This window comes from Somniosus microcephalus, unplaced genomic scaffold (genome assembly GCF_052327205.1).
Source record: "Somniosus microcephalus isolate GS21.2 unplaced genomic scaffold, FLI_Smic_1.0 scaffold253, whole genome shotgun sequence".
In the NCBI taxonomy this organism is placed as follows: domain Eukaryota; kingdom Metazoa; phylum Chordata; class Chondrichthyes; order Squaliformes; family Somniosidae; genus Somniosus; species Somniosus microcephalus.
This window is the reverse complement of record NW_028225440.1, coordinates 133,918-149,482: the sequence shown is the minus strand read 5'-3', so window position 1 is coordinate 149,482 and position 15,565 is coordinate 133,918.

Here is a 15,565-nt window from a genome sequence, read left to right as displayed (position 1 = left end):
ATCCTCACCGCATCCACCCGATCAAGCCCCCTCACCATCTTATATGTTTCGATAAGATCGCCTCTCATTCTTCTGAACTGCAATGAGTAGAGTCCCAACCTACTCAACCTTTCCTCATATGTCAACCCCCTCATCTCTGGAATCAACCGAGTGAACCTTCTCTGAACCGCCTCGAGAGCAAGTATATCTTTTCTTAAATATGGAAACCAAAACTGTACGCAGTATTCCAAGTGTGGCCTCACCAATACCCTGTATAACTGCAGCAAGACCTCCCTGTTTTTATACTCCATCCCCCTTGCAATAAAAGCCAAGATTCCATTGGCCTTCCTGATCACCTGCTGCACCTGCATACTAACTTTTTGTGTTTCATGCACCAGGACCCCCAGATCCCTTTGCACTGTAGCACTTTGCAGTTTCTCTCCATTTAGATAATAACTTGCTCTTTGATTTTTTCTGCCAAAGTGCATAACCTCACACTTTCCAACATTATATTGCATCTGCCAAATCTCTGCCCACTCACTTAGCCTGTCTATGTCCTTTTGCAGGTTTTTTATGTCCTCCTCACTCACTGCTTTCCCTCCCATCTTTGTATCGTCGGCAAATCCTTCCTCCAAATCGTTAATATAGATTGTAAAGAGTTGGGGTCCCAGCACTGACCCCTGCGGAACACCACTAGTTACTGATTGCCAGCCCGAGAACGAACCATTTATCCCAACTCTTTGTTTTCTGTTAGATAGCCAATCTTCCACCCATGCCAGTATATTACCCCCAATCCCGTGATTTTTTATCTTGATCAGTAATCTTTTGTGTGGAACCTTGTCACATGCCTTTTGGAAGTCCAAATACACGACATCCACTGGTTCCACTTTATCCACCCTGTATGTTACATGCTCAAAGAATTCGAGGAAATTTGTCAAACATGACTTCCCCTTCAGAAAACCATGCTGACTCTGTCCTATTAAATTATGTTTATCCAAATGCTCTGTTACTGTTTCCTTAATAATTGACCCCAACATTTTGCCAACCACAGATGTTAGGCTAACTGGTCTATAGTTTCCAGCTTTTTGTCTACTTCCCTTCTTAAATAAGGGTGTTACATTAGCAGATTTCCAATCTGTCGGGACCTTTCCTGAGTCCAGGGAGTTCTGGAAAATGATCACCAATGCATCCACAATCCCTACCGCCACTTCTCTCAAGACCTTAGGATGTAGGCCATCAGGTCCAGGGGATTTATCCATCTTAAGTCCCATTATTTTACTGAGTACCATCTCCTTAGTGATTTTAATCGTGTTTAGCTCCTCCCCCCCCATTGCCCCCTGTTTGTCCAGTGTTGGGATATTTTTAGTGTCCTCTACTGTAAAGACTGATACAAAATATTCGTTCAGCGTCTTTGCCATCTCCATGTTCCCCACCACTAGTTTCCCGGTCCCATCCTCTAAGGGACCAACGTTCACTTTAGCCACCCTTTTTCTTTTTATATAGCTGTAGAAACTCTTGCTATCTGTTTTTATATATTTTGCTAATTTACTTTCATAATCTATCTTCCCTTTCTTAATTAATCTTTTAGTTATTGTTTGCTGGCTTTTAAATGCTTCCCAATCTTCTATCCTCCCACTAGATTTGGCTACTTTATATGCCCTTGTTTTCAGTCAAATACTATCCTTTATTACTTTACTAAGCCACGGATGGCTGTCTTTCCTTTTACTCCCCTTTTTCCTCAGTGGAATATACTTATCTTGAAAGATGTGAAATATCTCCTTGAATGTAGACCACTGCTCTTGTACCGTCTTACACTTTAATCTGTTTTCCCAGTCCACTTTAGTCAATTCTACTCTCATACCTTCATAGTCGCCTTTATTTAAGCTTAGTACGCTGGTTTGAGATCCAACTCTCTCACCCTCAAACTGAATTTGGAATTCAACCATATTATGGTCACTCGTTCCAAGGGGATCCTTTACTAGGACATTTTTTATTAATCCTGTCTCATTACACAGGACCAGATCTAAGATTGCCTGCCGCCTGGTTGGTTCAGTTACATACTGCTGAAGGAACCCGTCCCTAATACACTCTATGAACTCTTCCTCAATGCTGCCATGCTCAATTTGATTAGTCCAGTCAATATGAAAGTTAAAATCCCCCATGATTATAGCTGTTCCCTTATTACAAGCCCCAACTATTTCCTGATTTATACTCCGACCAACAGATTTGCAACTGTTAGGAGGGCTATAGACTATGCCCACTAGTGACTTATTCCCCTTATTATTCCTTATCTCCACCCAAACTGTTTCACTATCCTGATCCTTTGACCCAATATCATTTCTGACTATTGCAGTGATTCCATCCTTGATTAACATAGCAACCCCACCTCCCTTTCCTTCCTGTCTGTCCTTCCTAATTGTCAAATACCCTTGTATGTTTAGTTCCCAGTCATGATTATCTTGCAGCCATGTTTCTGTAATGGCCACCAGATCATACCCATGTGTAGTTATTTGTACCGTCAACTCGTCAACTTTGTTACGAATGCTCCGTGCATTCAGATAAAGAACTTTCAGATATGTTTTCTGACAATTTATTCCTGCTTTTACCCCTTTTACTACTTTACCTTTATCATTATACATTCTGTCCCTTCCTGACACGCTCTGGTTTTTAATTCCCCCACTGCTACCTTGCTCTATTGCCTTCTCCGCTGTCATTTTTATTTTTCGCTCTCTTAAAACCTCCCCCCCATTAATTAGTTTAAAGCCCTCTCTACAGCCCTAGTTATTCGATTCGCCAGGATTCTAGTCCCAGCACTGGCCAAGTGAAGTCCGTCCCAACGGAACAGCTCTCTCCTGTCCCAGTACTGATGCCAGTGTCCCAAGAAGCAAAACCCATTTCTCCCACACCAGTCTTTGAGCCACGCATTTAACTCTCTAATTTTATTTACCCTAGCCAAATTTGCACGTGGCTCAGGTAGTAATCCAGAGATTATTACCCTTGTGGTTCTGCTTTTTAATTTGGCCCCTAGCTGCTCAAACTCCCTCAGCAGAACCTCTTTCCTTGTCCTATCTATGTCGTTGGTACCAACATGGACCACGACAACTGGATCCTCCCCCTCCCACTCCAAGTTTCTCTCCAGCCCAGAGGAGATGTCCTTAACCCTGGCACCGGGCAGGCAACACAGCCTTCGGGACTCTCGCTCTCGGCTGCAAAGAACCGTATCTATCCCCCTAACGATACTATCCCCTACCACTACAACATTTCTTTTAACTCCCCCCACTTGAATGCTCCCCCGCTCCACGGTGCTGTGGCCAGGTTGCTCATCCTCCCCGCAGTCCCCGTTCCCGTCCTCACAGGGAGTAAGAGCCTCAAACCTTGTTGTACAAGAGCAAGGGCTGCGGCTCCTCCAACATTACCTCCTGGATCCCCGTACCTGCCTCACTTGTAGTCACACCGTCCTGTCCCTGACCACGGACTACATCTGAATTAATTAATCTAATTGGTGTGAATACTTCCTGGAACACAGAGTCCAGGTAACTCTCCCCCTCCCTGATGTGTCTCAGTGTCTCAACATGGAGCCGGAATTCCTCGAGCAGCCAACACTTACTGCAAATGTGATCACCGTGAGCATCAATGGTGTCCACCAGCTCCCACATATTGCAGCAGTAACACATCACCTGCGCTCCCATTCTATGTAATTAATTACATTTCTTCTTATTATTTTTAAATACCCTCTGCTGGGTGCCGGGAGGGCGCTGGGATGGTGCGGTTTGTATTTTCTTTTTATTTATCTCCCCGCCCGCGCTTCTCTCCGCTATATATAAAAAACCCTGATAAAACTCACTTTCCACCGGTGATCTGGACTCACGCGGTTGCCCGGGCCGACCCAGAATGCGAGGCTCTGCGCAGGCGCGGTAGCGGCTCATCCTCAGGAGCGACGCATGTGGAGTAGGGGGAGGGGGGGGCCTGTTCAGAGCCCGTTCAGAGCCCGCGCTCACCTTGGAGCGGTGCATGCGGAGTAGGGGGAGGGGCGGGGCCTGTTCAGAGCCCGCGCTCACCTTGGAGCGGCGCATGCGGAGTAGGGGGAGGGGGCGGGGCCTGTTCAGAGCCCGCGCTCACCTTGGAGCGGCGCATGCAGAGTAGGGGGAGGGGGCGGGGCCTGTTCAGAGCCCGCGCTCACATTGGAGCGGAGCATGCGGAGTACGGGGAGGGGGTGGGGCCTGTTCAGAGCCCGCGCTCACCTTGCAGCAATGCATGCGGAGTAGGGGGAGGGGGCGGGGCCTGTTCAGAGCCCGCGCTCACCTTGGAGCGGCCATGTGGAGTAGGGGGAGGGGGCGGGGCCTGTTCAGAGCCCGCGCTCACCTTGGAACGGTGCATGCAGAGTTCGGGGAGGGGGCGGGGCCTGTTCAGAGCCTGCGCTCACCTTGGAGCGGCGCATGCGGAGTAGGGGGAGGAGGCAGGGCCTGTTCAGAGCCCGCGCTCACCTTGGAGCGGTGCATGCGGAGTAGGGGAGGGGGCGGGGCCTGTTCAGAGCCCGCGCTCACCTTGGAGCGGCGCATGCGGAGTAGGGGGAGGGGGCAGGGCCTGTTCAGAGCACTCGCTCACCTTGGAGCGGTGCATGCGGAGTAGGGGGAGGGGTCGGGGCCTGTTCACAGCCCGCGCTCACCTTGGAGCGGTGCATGCGGAGTAGTGGGAGGGGGCGGGGTTTGTTCAGAGCCCGCGCTCACCTTGGAGCGGCCCATGTGGAGTAGGGGGAGGGGGCGGGGCCTGTTCAGAGCCCGCGCTCACCTTGGAGCGGTGGATGCAGAGTAGGGGGAGGAGGCGGGGCCTGTTCAGAGCCCGCGCTCCCCTTGGAGCGGTGGATGCAGAGTAGGGGTGGGGGCGGGGCCTGTTCAGAGCCCGCGCTCACCTTGGGGCGGCGCATGCGGAGTAGGGGGTGGGGCCTGTTCAGAGCCTGCGCTCCCCTTGGAGCGGTGGATGCGGAGTAGGGGGAGGAGGCGGGGCCTGTTCAGAGCCCGCGCTCACCTTGGGGCGGCGCATGCGGAGTAGGGGTGGGGGCGGGGCCTGTTCAGAGCCTGCGCTCACCTTGGGGCGGCGCATGCGGAGTAGGGGGTGGGGCCTGTTCAGAGCCTGCGCTCACCTTGGAGCGGCGCATGCGGAGTAGGGGGCGGGGCCTGTTCAGAGCCTGCGCTCACCTTGGAGCGGCGCATGCGGAGTTGGGGGTGGGGCCTGTTCAGAGCCTGCGCTCACCTTGGAGCGGCGCATGCGGAGTAGGGGGCGGGGCCTGTTCAGAGCCTGCGCTCACCTTGGAGCGGCGCGTGTGGTGGAGGGGGCAGGGCCTGTTCAGAGCTCACCTCCAACAATGGGAACAACAACAACCTGTATTTCTATAGCACCTTTAACATAGGAAAACGTCCCAAGGCGCTGCACAGGAGTATTGTAAGACATTGAAAAATGTGACCCCGAGCCACATAAGGAGAAATTCGGTCAGATGGTCAAACGCTTGGTCACAGAGGTGGGTTTTGAACAGCCATGATCTCATTGAATGGCGGAGCAGGCTCAAGGGGCTGAATGGCCGACTCCTGCTCCTATTTTCTATGAAAGAGAGGCGGAGAGGTTCAGGGAGGGAATTCCAGAGCTTAGGGCCGAGGCAACAGAAGACACGGCCACTGATGGTGCAGCGATTATAATCAGGGATGCTCAAGAGGGCAGAATTGGAGGAACGCAGATGTCTCGGGGGGGAGGAGGTTGTTTTCTTTGGAACCGAGGAGGCTGAGGGGAGACCTGATTGAGGTGTACAAAATGCTGAGGGGCCGAGATAGGAAGGACCTATTTCCCTTGGCAGAGGGGTCCACAAGCAGGGGGCGTAGATTTAAAGAAATTGGTCGGAGTCTTAGAGGGGAGTTGAGGAGAAATGTTTTCACCCAGAGGGTGGTGGGGGTCTGGAACTCACTGCCTGACAGGGTGGTAGAGGCAGAAACTCTCATCACATTTTAAAAGTACTTGGATGTGCACTTGAAGTGCCGTAACCTACAAGGCTACGGACCAAGTGCTGGAAAGTGGGATTAGTGTGGATAGCACTTAATCGGCCGGCATGGACAAGATGGGCCGAATGGCCTCCTTCTGTGCCGTAATTTTTCTGTGATTCTATCGCGGGGGGCGGGTGGTTGTGAGGCTGAAGGGAATAACTAAGATAGGGAGGGGCGAGGCCATGGAGGGATTTGAAAACAAGGATGAGAATTTTGAAATCGAAGCACTGCTTAACCGGGAGCCAATGTAGGTCAGTGAGCACAGGGGTGATGGGTGAACGGGACTTGGCGTTGAGTTACGACACGGGTAGTTTTGGATCACCTCCAGTTTACGTGGGGTAGAATGTGGGAGGCCAGCCAGGAGTGTGTTGGAATAGTCAAGTCCAGAGGTAACAAAGGCCCGGGTGAGGGTTTCAGCAGCGGATGAGCTGAGGCAGGGGCGGAGACGGGCGATGTTAGAGGTGGAAATAGGCGGTCTTTGTTATGCTGCGGATATGTGTTCGGAAGCTCATTTCAGGGTCAGATATGACACCGAGGTTGTGAACAGTCTGGTTCAGCCTCAGAGAGATGTTAGGGAGAGGGATGGAGTCAGTGGCTAGGGAACAGAGTTTGTGGCAGGGACTGAAAACAATTGCTTTAGTCTTCCCAATATTTAATTGTAGAAAATTTCTGCTCACCCAGAACCGGATTAGAGATCGTGGAGGGGTCGAGAGAAGTGGTGGTGAGGTGGAGCTGGGTGTCGTCAGCGTACATGTGGAAACTGACGCTGTGTTTTCAGATGATGTCGCCAAGGGGCAGCATTTAGATGAGAAATAGGAGGGGCCCAAGGATAGATCCTTGGGGGACACCAGAGGTAACGATGCGGGAGCGGGAAGAGAAGCTGTTGCAGGTGATTCTGTGGCTACGATTAGATAGATAAGAATGGAACCAGGCGAGTGCAGTCCCACCCAGCTCGACAACGGTGGAGAGGTGTTGGGAGAAGGATGGAGTGGTCAACCATGTCAAAGGCTGCAGACAAGTCAGGAAGGACGAGGAGAGATAGTTTACCTTTGTCACAGTCACAAAGGATGTCATTTTTGACTTTGAAACTTGATTTGACTTCAGGGCCAAGTCAGTGAGGTGGATTGGGCTGTTTCTGGCCCGCTGGTTATTGTGGGCATGGCTGGACACCAGTGGGACCGGCTCTACCCTGTTTGTTCTTTGAGGCAAAATAAGCCAAAAAAAGTTCCTGCTCCCCCCTTACCCTTTCTACACTCGTTTTACAGGGTTTTAGAAGTGGAGCATTTACAGACAGGAAGCTTAAACCAAACATCACCTCAAGATCTGAGAGTTACGCGATTCCTCAGGACCTGATTCAGTCGCTCCTCCAATCTGCTGCCACCCCCGTGAGTTCACACTGGGGAGAGAACTTTTAAATGTTCTGAAAGAGCTTTACAATCTACAAGTACCTGAAGCAACACCAGTAGCCACACACTGAGGGAAACCCGGGCCCCGTGTGTGGGCAGGGATTTATTGCACCCTCCGTGCTCCTGGGACACCAGCTTGTTCACACTGATGAGAGACCAATTAAATGTTCTGACTGTGTGAAGAGATTTAAAAGGTCCCAGGATCTGAAGAGACACCAGCTGGAGAGAGCAGGAGAGATTCTGTTCACCTGCTCTGTGTGTGGGAAGAGATTCACTCGGTCCTCGAATCTGCTGGCACACCAGCGAGTTCACACTGGGGAAAGGCCAGTGAAACATTCCGACTGTGGGAAAAGCTTTCAAATGTCCCAGGTGCTGAAGGAACACCAGCTGGAGAGAGCAGGAAAGAGGCCATTCACCTGCTCCGTGTGTGGGAAGGGATTCACTCGGTCATCCGACCTACTGACACACCAGCGAGTTCACACTGATGAGAGACCGTTTACATGTTCTGTCTGTGAGATGAGCTTTAAAAGCTCCAGGAATCTGAGCGGACACCAGCGAGTTCACACTGATGAGAGACCATTTAACTGTTCTGCCTGTGGGAAGAGCTTTAAAACCTCTGAAGATCTGAAGCAACACCAGCGAGTTCACTCCGATCAGAGGCCATTTACATGTTCTGTCTGTGGGATGAGCTTTAAAAGCTCCAGGAATCTGAGTGGACACCAGCGAGTTCACACTGGGGAGAGACCGTTCACCTGCTCTGTGTGTGGGAAGGGATTCACTCAGTCATCAAGCCTAGTGAGACACCAGCGAGTTCACACTGGGGAGAGGCCGTTCACCTGCTCCATGTGTGGGAAGGGATTCACTCGGTCATCAAGCCTGGTGAGACACCAGCAAGTTCACACTGGGGCGAGGCCATGCACCTGCTCCGTGTGTGGGAAGAGATTCACTCAGTCATCCCACCTACTGACACACCAGCGATATCACACTGATGAGAGACTATTTAAATGTTCTGTCTGTGGGATGAGCTTTAAAACCTCTGACGATCTGAAGCAACACCAGCGAGTTCACTCTGATCAGAGACCATTTACATGTTCTGTCTGTGGGATGACCTTTAAAAGCTCCAGGAATCTGCACGGACACCAGCGAGTTCACACTGGGGAGAGGCGGTTCACCTGCTCTGTGTGTGGGAAGGGATTCACTTGGTCCTCGAATCTGCTGGCACACCAGCGAGTTCACACTGTTCTGTAGTGCAGGGCCCTGTAGACAGCTGGGGTGACATGAACATGGAATGGATGAATGTTTTTAAATTCTTGTACAGCTGTTTAATCTTTAAGATTGTTGTGCTGATGATTCCCTTTGTTTCACTGTTCATAGACACATAGAAGATAGGAGCAGGAGTAGGCCATTCTGCCCCTGGAGACTGCTCCGCCATTCAATGAGATCATGGCTGATCATCCAAATTCAGTACCCTGTCCCTGATTTCTCCCCATATCCCTTGATCCCTTTAGCCTTAAGAAATATATCTAACTCCTTCTTGAATATATTTAATGAATTGGCCTCCACCGCCTTCTGTGGTAGAGAATTCCACAGGTTCACCACTCTCTGGGTGAAGAAATTCCTCCTCATTTCAGACCTAAATGGCTTACCTCTTATCCTTAGATGGTGTTACATAGAATGTACAGCACAGAAACAGGCCATTCGGCCCAACTTGTCCATGCCAGTGTTTATGCCCCACACCCACCCTACTTCAATTAACCCGATCAACATCTCCTCCCATTCCTTTCTCCCTCATGTGGCTTCCCCATAAATCCATCTGTGCTGTTCACCTCAACCACTCCCTGTGGTAGCGAGTTCCCCATTCTCACCATTCTCTGGGTAAAAAAGTTTCTCCTGAATTTCCTCTTGGATTTATTAGTGACTTTTATATTTATAGCCACATAAATATGATGAGATTTTGTTAAGCTGACCAGTATGTTGTTGTACTTTGTCTTTTTCTGATGAATGAAACATTACTGAGCCCCTGTACCCGTGTTATGGGATGAAGTGCCAGACAAGTGAAGGCACAACGTCTGGGTGTGAATCTGATAATAACCTCACGGACCGTATAGGTGTGATAACCAGACGGGCTTGTGGTTATAGTCTGGTCACAGATGGACTAAATTCCCTGAATTAGCAGGAGTTCAGGAGGCGGTCAACAGACGGGTCCAAACAATCCCATTTCCTGAGCGGTAACCAAGCTTGTGTATAAGAACAGGCCACTTAAGCCGTTGTCAGTTGGAACAGACTCGAGAAGATCGCGCGTGAATCCACTGTACTTCTATTCTCCAGATTGAGGGAATTATCACCCGATCTGTGTTATGCAGCGCTCTTAATAAAGCCTGGAGAGACAATCTGTGTTCTTGTGAGCTTGATTATCGGGTATCCGAAACCCTGGGACTCCCGATCATTAGAGTCAACCTCAGTGTGTGGAAAGGGATTCCCTGGTGTATCCCACCCACTGACACACCAGAGTGTCCACAGTGTGACTGCGGTGGGTCGATTCCACTGTTTCCGATGCCTTTAATCACATCCAGGACTGAACCATGTTAATTCAGGCAACTGGGGCTTGTTAATGTTAAGAGCCCCCAATAACTGGGCTGGATTTAAAGATTATTCCCTGTTCTCTCAGTACTAGTGAGCAGAGTGAAGCTGATGTTATAGAATCATAGAGCACAGTAGGATGCCTTTCGGCCCATCGTGCTGGTGCCGGCTCTCTGAAAGAGCAATGCAATTAGTCCCACTGCCCTGCTCTTTCCCCACAGCCCTGCAAATTTCTGCCTTTAGTATATATCCAATTCCCTTTTGAAAGTTACTATTGAATCTGCTTCCACCTCCCATTCAGGCAGTGCATTCCAGATCATCACAATTCGCTGTGTAAAAAAAGTCTCCTCATTTCCTCTCTAGATTCTTTTGCCAATGATCTGAAATCTGTGTCTTCTCGGTACTGACCCTCCCGCCAGTGACAACAGCTTCTCCTTGTTTGTTTGATCAAATCCCCTCATAATTTTAAGCACCTCGATCACAGCTCCACTTAACCGTCTCTGCTCCAAGTTATATTGCCATTGTTTTGTGAATTGTTGCTGTGATCAAGGTGCTGGATGTCCGTGCCTGGGGAATGGGACATTCTATCCTCGTGAGCACCGAGTGTCAGCATCCAGCAATCTCTGGTCAGGGACTGTCTTTTTGAACTGCCTCACCTGAGCTTTTTGACTCCCTGATTTCATTATTAAACATTTCAGAGTGTTTGCAGACTGACCAAGGCTGAACAGATACATGTGAGGTATTACTTTTCAGTAGGAAGAATGGGGAGGTCACTTATCACTTGGAGGGTGCGAGTTCTAGGAGCAAAGGGATCTCGGAGTACAAATACACAAATTACTAAAAGTTGTGACACAGGTTATGAAATAACGAGTAGATTGCCTTTCAAAAGCTAGGCTTTATTAACCTTAAAAAACCAGCAAGTACATGTTGAGCACCCAGTCTCAACCAAACTGTAGAAAACTGAATTTAAGATGGCCACCACAGGTCACATGGAATCAACTAACCAATAAGTTTACAGCATATATCTCAAGGCAGGAAAACAGGCAACCAATTACAATGCTTCTTATAAAACAAGAATAATCACCACATTCACCCCTCCTTTTAAAATATACTTCAACCTAGGTAGCCTTTACAGTTTACAATTAGTTATTTATGACTAGAGCAATACATGTATAATGCCTTCAACAATTTTAAAATGTTACTATTAAATTATTAATTATTTTAAAAGTCCATTTTTAATAGTGGTTAGCACTGTTGCCTCACAGCGCCAGGGACCCGGGTTCGAATCCGGCCTCGGGCGACTGTCTGTGTGGAGTTTGCACATTCTCCCCGTGTTTGCGTGGGTTTCCTCCGGGTGCTCCGGTTTCCTCCCACAGTCCAAAGATGTGCGGGTTAGGTTGATTGGCTATGATAAATTGACCCTTAGTGTTAGGGGGATTAAATACGTGGGGTTACGGGGATAGGGTGGGATATGTGTCGGTGCAGGCTCGATGGGCCGAAATGGCCTCTATCTGCACTGTGGGGTTCCTGTGATTCCTGTGATCTTGTTCGTGTCGACCTTCTTAGCCTTGGTGGAGTTCCTTGCCCTCCCACACCAGGAGACACAGAAATATCTTCTGCAGGGAGGCTATCAATATCCCGATTAGAAGGTAGACTGGGAGGGTCATGAACATCCATCGGGGGCAGACTAAGAGAATTGTAAGTGTCTGCAATAGGATTGGAAATGTTCGTAGTATCTGTGACGACATCAACATTATCTGAATTATGGCCATTGTTAATGTCCTCAGGAGAGGGCTGGCCACCACAAGGAGCTAAGTCTTTAACTGAAACCGTACTTTCTTTCCCATCTTGGAATCGAATGTGAGCATATTGGGAATTTGCCTCCAATAGCTCCACCTCCTCCACTAAAGGATCATACTTTGACAGTCTAACATGGCGTCGGAGCAGCACAGGTCCCTGCATAGTAAGCCATGAAGGTACCGAATATCCCGTAGTGGATCTCCGCGGATAGTTGAAGAGCCTTTCATGGGGGGTCACATTAGTAGCCGTTGAAAGCAATGATCTAATGGAATGCAGGGCATCAGGCAGCACCATTTCCCACTGTGTATTCTTAAGGTTCCGGGATGTCAAAGCCAACATAACTGCCTTCCAGATCACCCCATTGTATCGTTCGCACTGTCCATTACCCTGGGGATTATACGGGGTAGTTCTGCTAGTAGAAATTCCCCGACTCTGGAGGTATTCCTTCAACTGGGAAGACATAAAAGAACTTCCCTGATCCGAATGGATATACGCAGGCATCCCAAAGATGACAAAAAGTTGAGTCAGACATTTAATAACTGTAGCAGCTGATACATCTGCACAAGGAAAAGCAAAAGGGAACCTTGAAAACTCATCCACAACAGTAAATATATATCGATTCTGAGTCGTTGAAGGAAGAGGCCCCTTAAAATCAACGCTCAGACGTTCAAAGGGAGAAGTAGCCTTTAAAAGATGAGCTCGTTGAGGCTTGAAGAAATTCGGTTTACACCGGGCGCAGACAGAACATGACGAAGTCATCCGCTTGACGTCTTCAACTGAAAAGGGCAAATTCTTACTGCGTACGAAGTGTATCATCCTCGTAACACCAGGATGGCACAAAGCATTATGAAGATTAATAAGCGTATCTCCGTGAAGCACAGAACAATAAGCCCTCGACAGCGCATCAGCGGCAACATTATCCTTCCCCGGATGATAGACTATATCGAAATGGTAGCATGCCAACTCGATCCTCCACCTCATTATTTTATCATTCTTAATCTTTCCGAAATGTTTGACATCAAACATGAAGGACACAGATTTTTGGTCAGTTACTAACGTAAAATGTCGCCCAGATAAATAATGTCTCCATTTACGCAGTGCTTCTACTATTGCGTACGCCTCTCTCTATTGATGAATGTCTCTGCTCACTATTGCTCAGAGTACGTGAGAAAAAGGCCACAGGTCTTCCATTTTGGTTCAGGGTAGCCCCAATTGCAAAATCAGAAGCGTCCGTCTCAATCACAAAGGGAACCTGCTCATTAATAGAATGCACAACTGCTCCAAGGATATCCTTTTTAAGATTATCAAAACACATCCTGGCCTCCCATGACAAATGATATGTCGTAACCCGAATAAGGGGCCAGATCTTCTGTGAGAAGTTTGCAATCCAATTAGAATAATAAGAAAGCAGTCCAACAACTCGTTGCAAGGCTTTAGAATTAGTAGGGCAAGGTAAATCAATCAGTGGTCGCAGCCATTCTGGATCTGGTTTAATCTTGTTTCCCGAGATAATATACCCCAGTAAATTTACCTCGGTGGTCGAAAAGATACACTTCTCTTTATTGAAAGTTAAGCCAACTTTTTCCGCAACTTGAAGGAATCTTTCTAGATTAAAATCGTGCTCCACCCTTGATTTGCCACACACCGTGATGTCATCTAAATATGAGAAGGTGTCAGAGAGAGAGTTATCACTTATAAAAGCATCCATTGCCCGTTGAAAACAGGCGACACCGTTAGTAACACCGAATGGTACTCGGCAAAACTGGTACAGCTTTCCGCCAGCTTCAAAGGCCGTATATGGTTTGTCCCTCTTAGCGATAGGAATCTGATGATAAGCACTCTTTAGGTCAATAGTGCTAAAAACCTTATATTGAGATACTTTATTGATAAGCTCATCAATCTTAGGCAGGGGGTACGCATCTAATTGAGTATACCTGTTAATAGTTTGAGAGTAGTCTATCACCATTCACTTCTTATGTCTCTCATTAGTGGTGACAACTACCTGTGCCCGCCAGGGCGAAAAACTAGGTTCAATGATTCCTTCCGATAAAAGACGTTGAACTTCAGAATTAATAAATTCTTTATCCTGACTGCTATACCTTCTTGACTTGGTAGCAATTGGCTTACAGTCTGGCATCAAATTGGAAAAAAGTGATAATGGAGAAATGAATAAAGAAGTTAATCCACAAATAGACAAAGGTGGCTTGGTTCCTCCGAAAGAAAGACTGAGGGACTCATGTAATTGAAGCACATCATGACCAATCAAAATGTCCACACAGAGATTAGGCAGAACGGATAGGCGTATATCAGTATACGTATTACCTAGGAGAATTAATTTCAGAAGGCAACAAACAGCTACTTGTGAGGTGAGAGTCGTCTGAGCCATACACACCTGATAGGAAACAGGCGAAATTTTCAAACGCTTCTCCCTCACAAACTGAAGACTTATAAAGCTCTCAGTACTGCCCGTATCTATAAGGGCCTTCACTTCTAACCCATTAACTTGGGCCATAACTATAGCTTTGTTTAGGCCATGGGAAAAGGCGGCAGAAACTGATGCAATAAACGCCCTATCTAAAGGCTGAATGGTCGCAGAGGAGGCAACCGATTTGCAAACACATGCGTAATGACCTCCCTTGCCGCATTTACTACACACAGCCTCCCGGGCAGGGCACTTCAGACGGGGGTGCCGGGCGTTCCCGCAAAAATAACACTTCTGAATCCTAGAGGCAACAGCTGCCGAAGTAGAAACTGTTTCGGAATCTGGCAAACCACTCCTATTAAATCCATGTAACTCCCTTTCATCCGGAACTGCCGAAACCACGGTCGCAGGCTGATCAAAAAGAGCATAAGAATCCGAACTTCTCTGAGCCAAATCCAATGTAGAGGCTTGCTCAAAAGCACTCTTAAGATCCAAGATCTTATTTTCTAATAACCGCTGATGAATTGATCTAGACAGTAATCCATTAATAAATGCATCCCGTACCGACTCTTCCCTATGTTCTTCTGCAGACACGGCCTTATAATTACAGTTAGCACCAAGGCGCCGGAGTGCTTGTAAATAAGCATCCAAGGATTCTCCCGCCTGCTGCCTATGGGCAGATAAAAGGTGATGTGCAAATACATCATTTTTGGGTTTAACAAAAAAAATTTCCAACGTAGCAATAGCCAATTCATAAGTTTCACAGTCCAAAATATACTTATACACATCCAGAGCAATGTAGTTGATTAGTATATCCAACTTATTTAGAGATTGCTGATCCAACACACCCAAAAAGTTTTTAAATGTACGATACCAATGTTTCCATTGATCATCCACTCCTGCAGAATTAGGGTCAGCATTAAATCGTTCCGGTCGAAGATATCGTTCCATTATAGCAAAAGGTTAATAAATTGAAATAAAGAGTAGATTGCCTTTCAAAAGCTAGGCTTTATTAACCTTAAAAAACCAGCAGTACATGTTAAGCACCCAGTCTCAACCAAATTGTAGAGAACTGAATTTAAGATGGCCACCACAGGTCACATGGAATCAACTAACCAATAAGTTTACAGCATATATCTCAAGGCAGGAAAACAGGCAACCAATTACAATGCTTCTTATAAAACAAGAATAATCACCACAGTGAGGAGGACATAAAAAACCTGCAAAAGGACATAGACAGGCTGGGTGAGTGGGCAAAAATTTGGCAGATGGAATATAATGTTGGAAAGTGTGAGGTTATGCACTGTGACAGAAAAAATCAAAGAGCAAGTTATTATCTAAATGGAGAG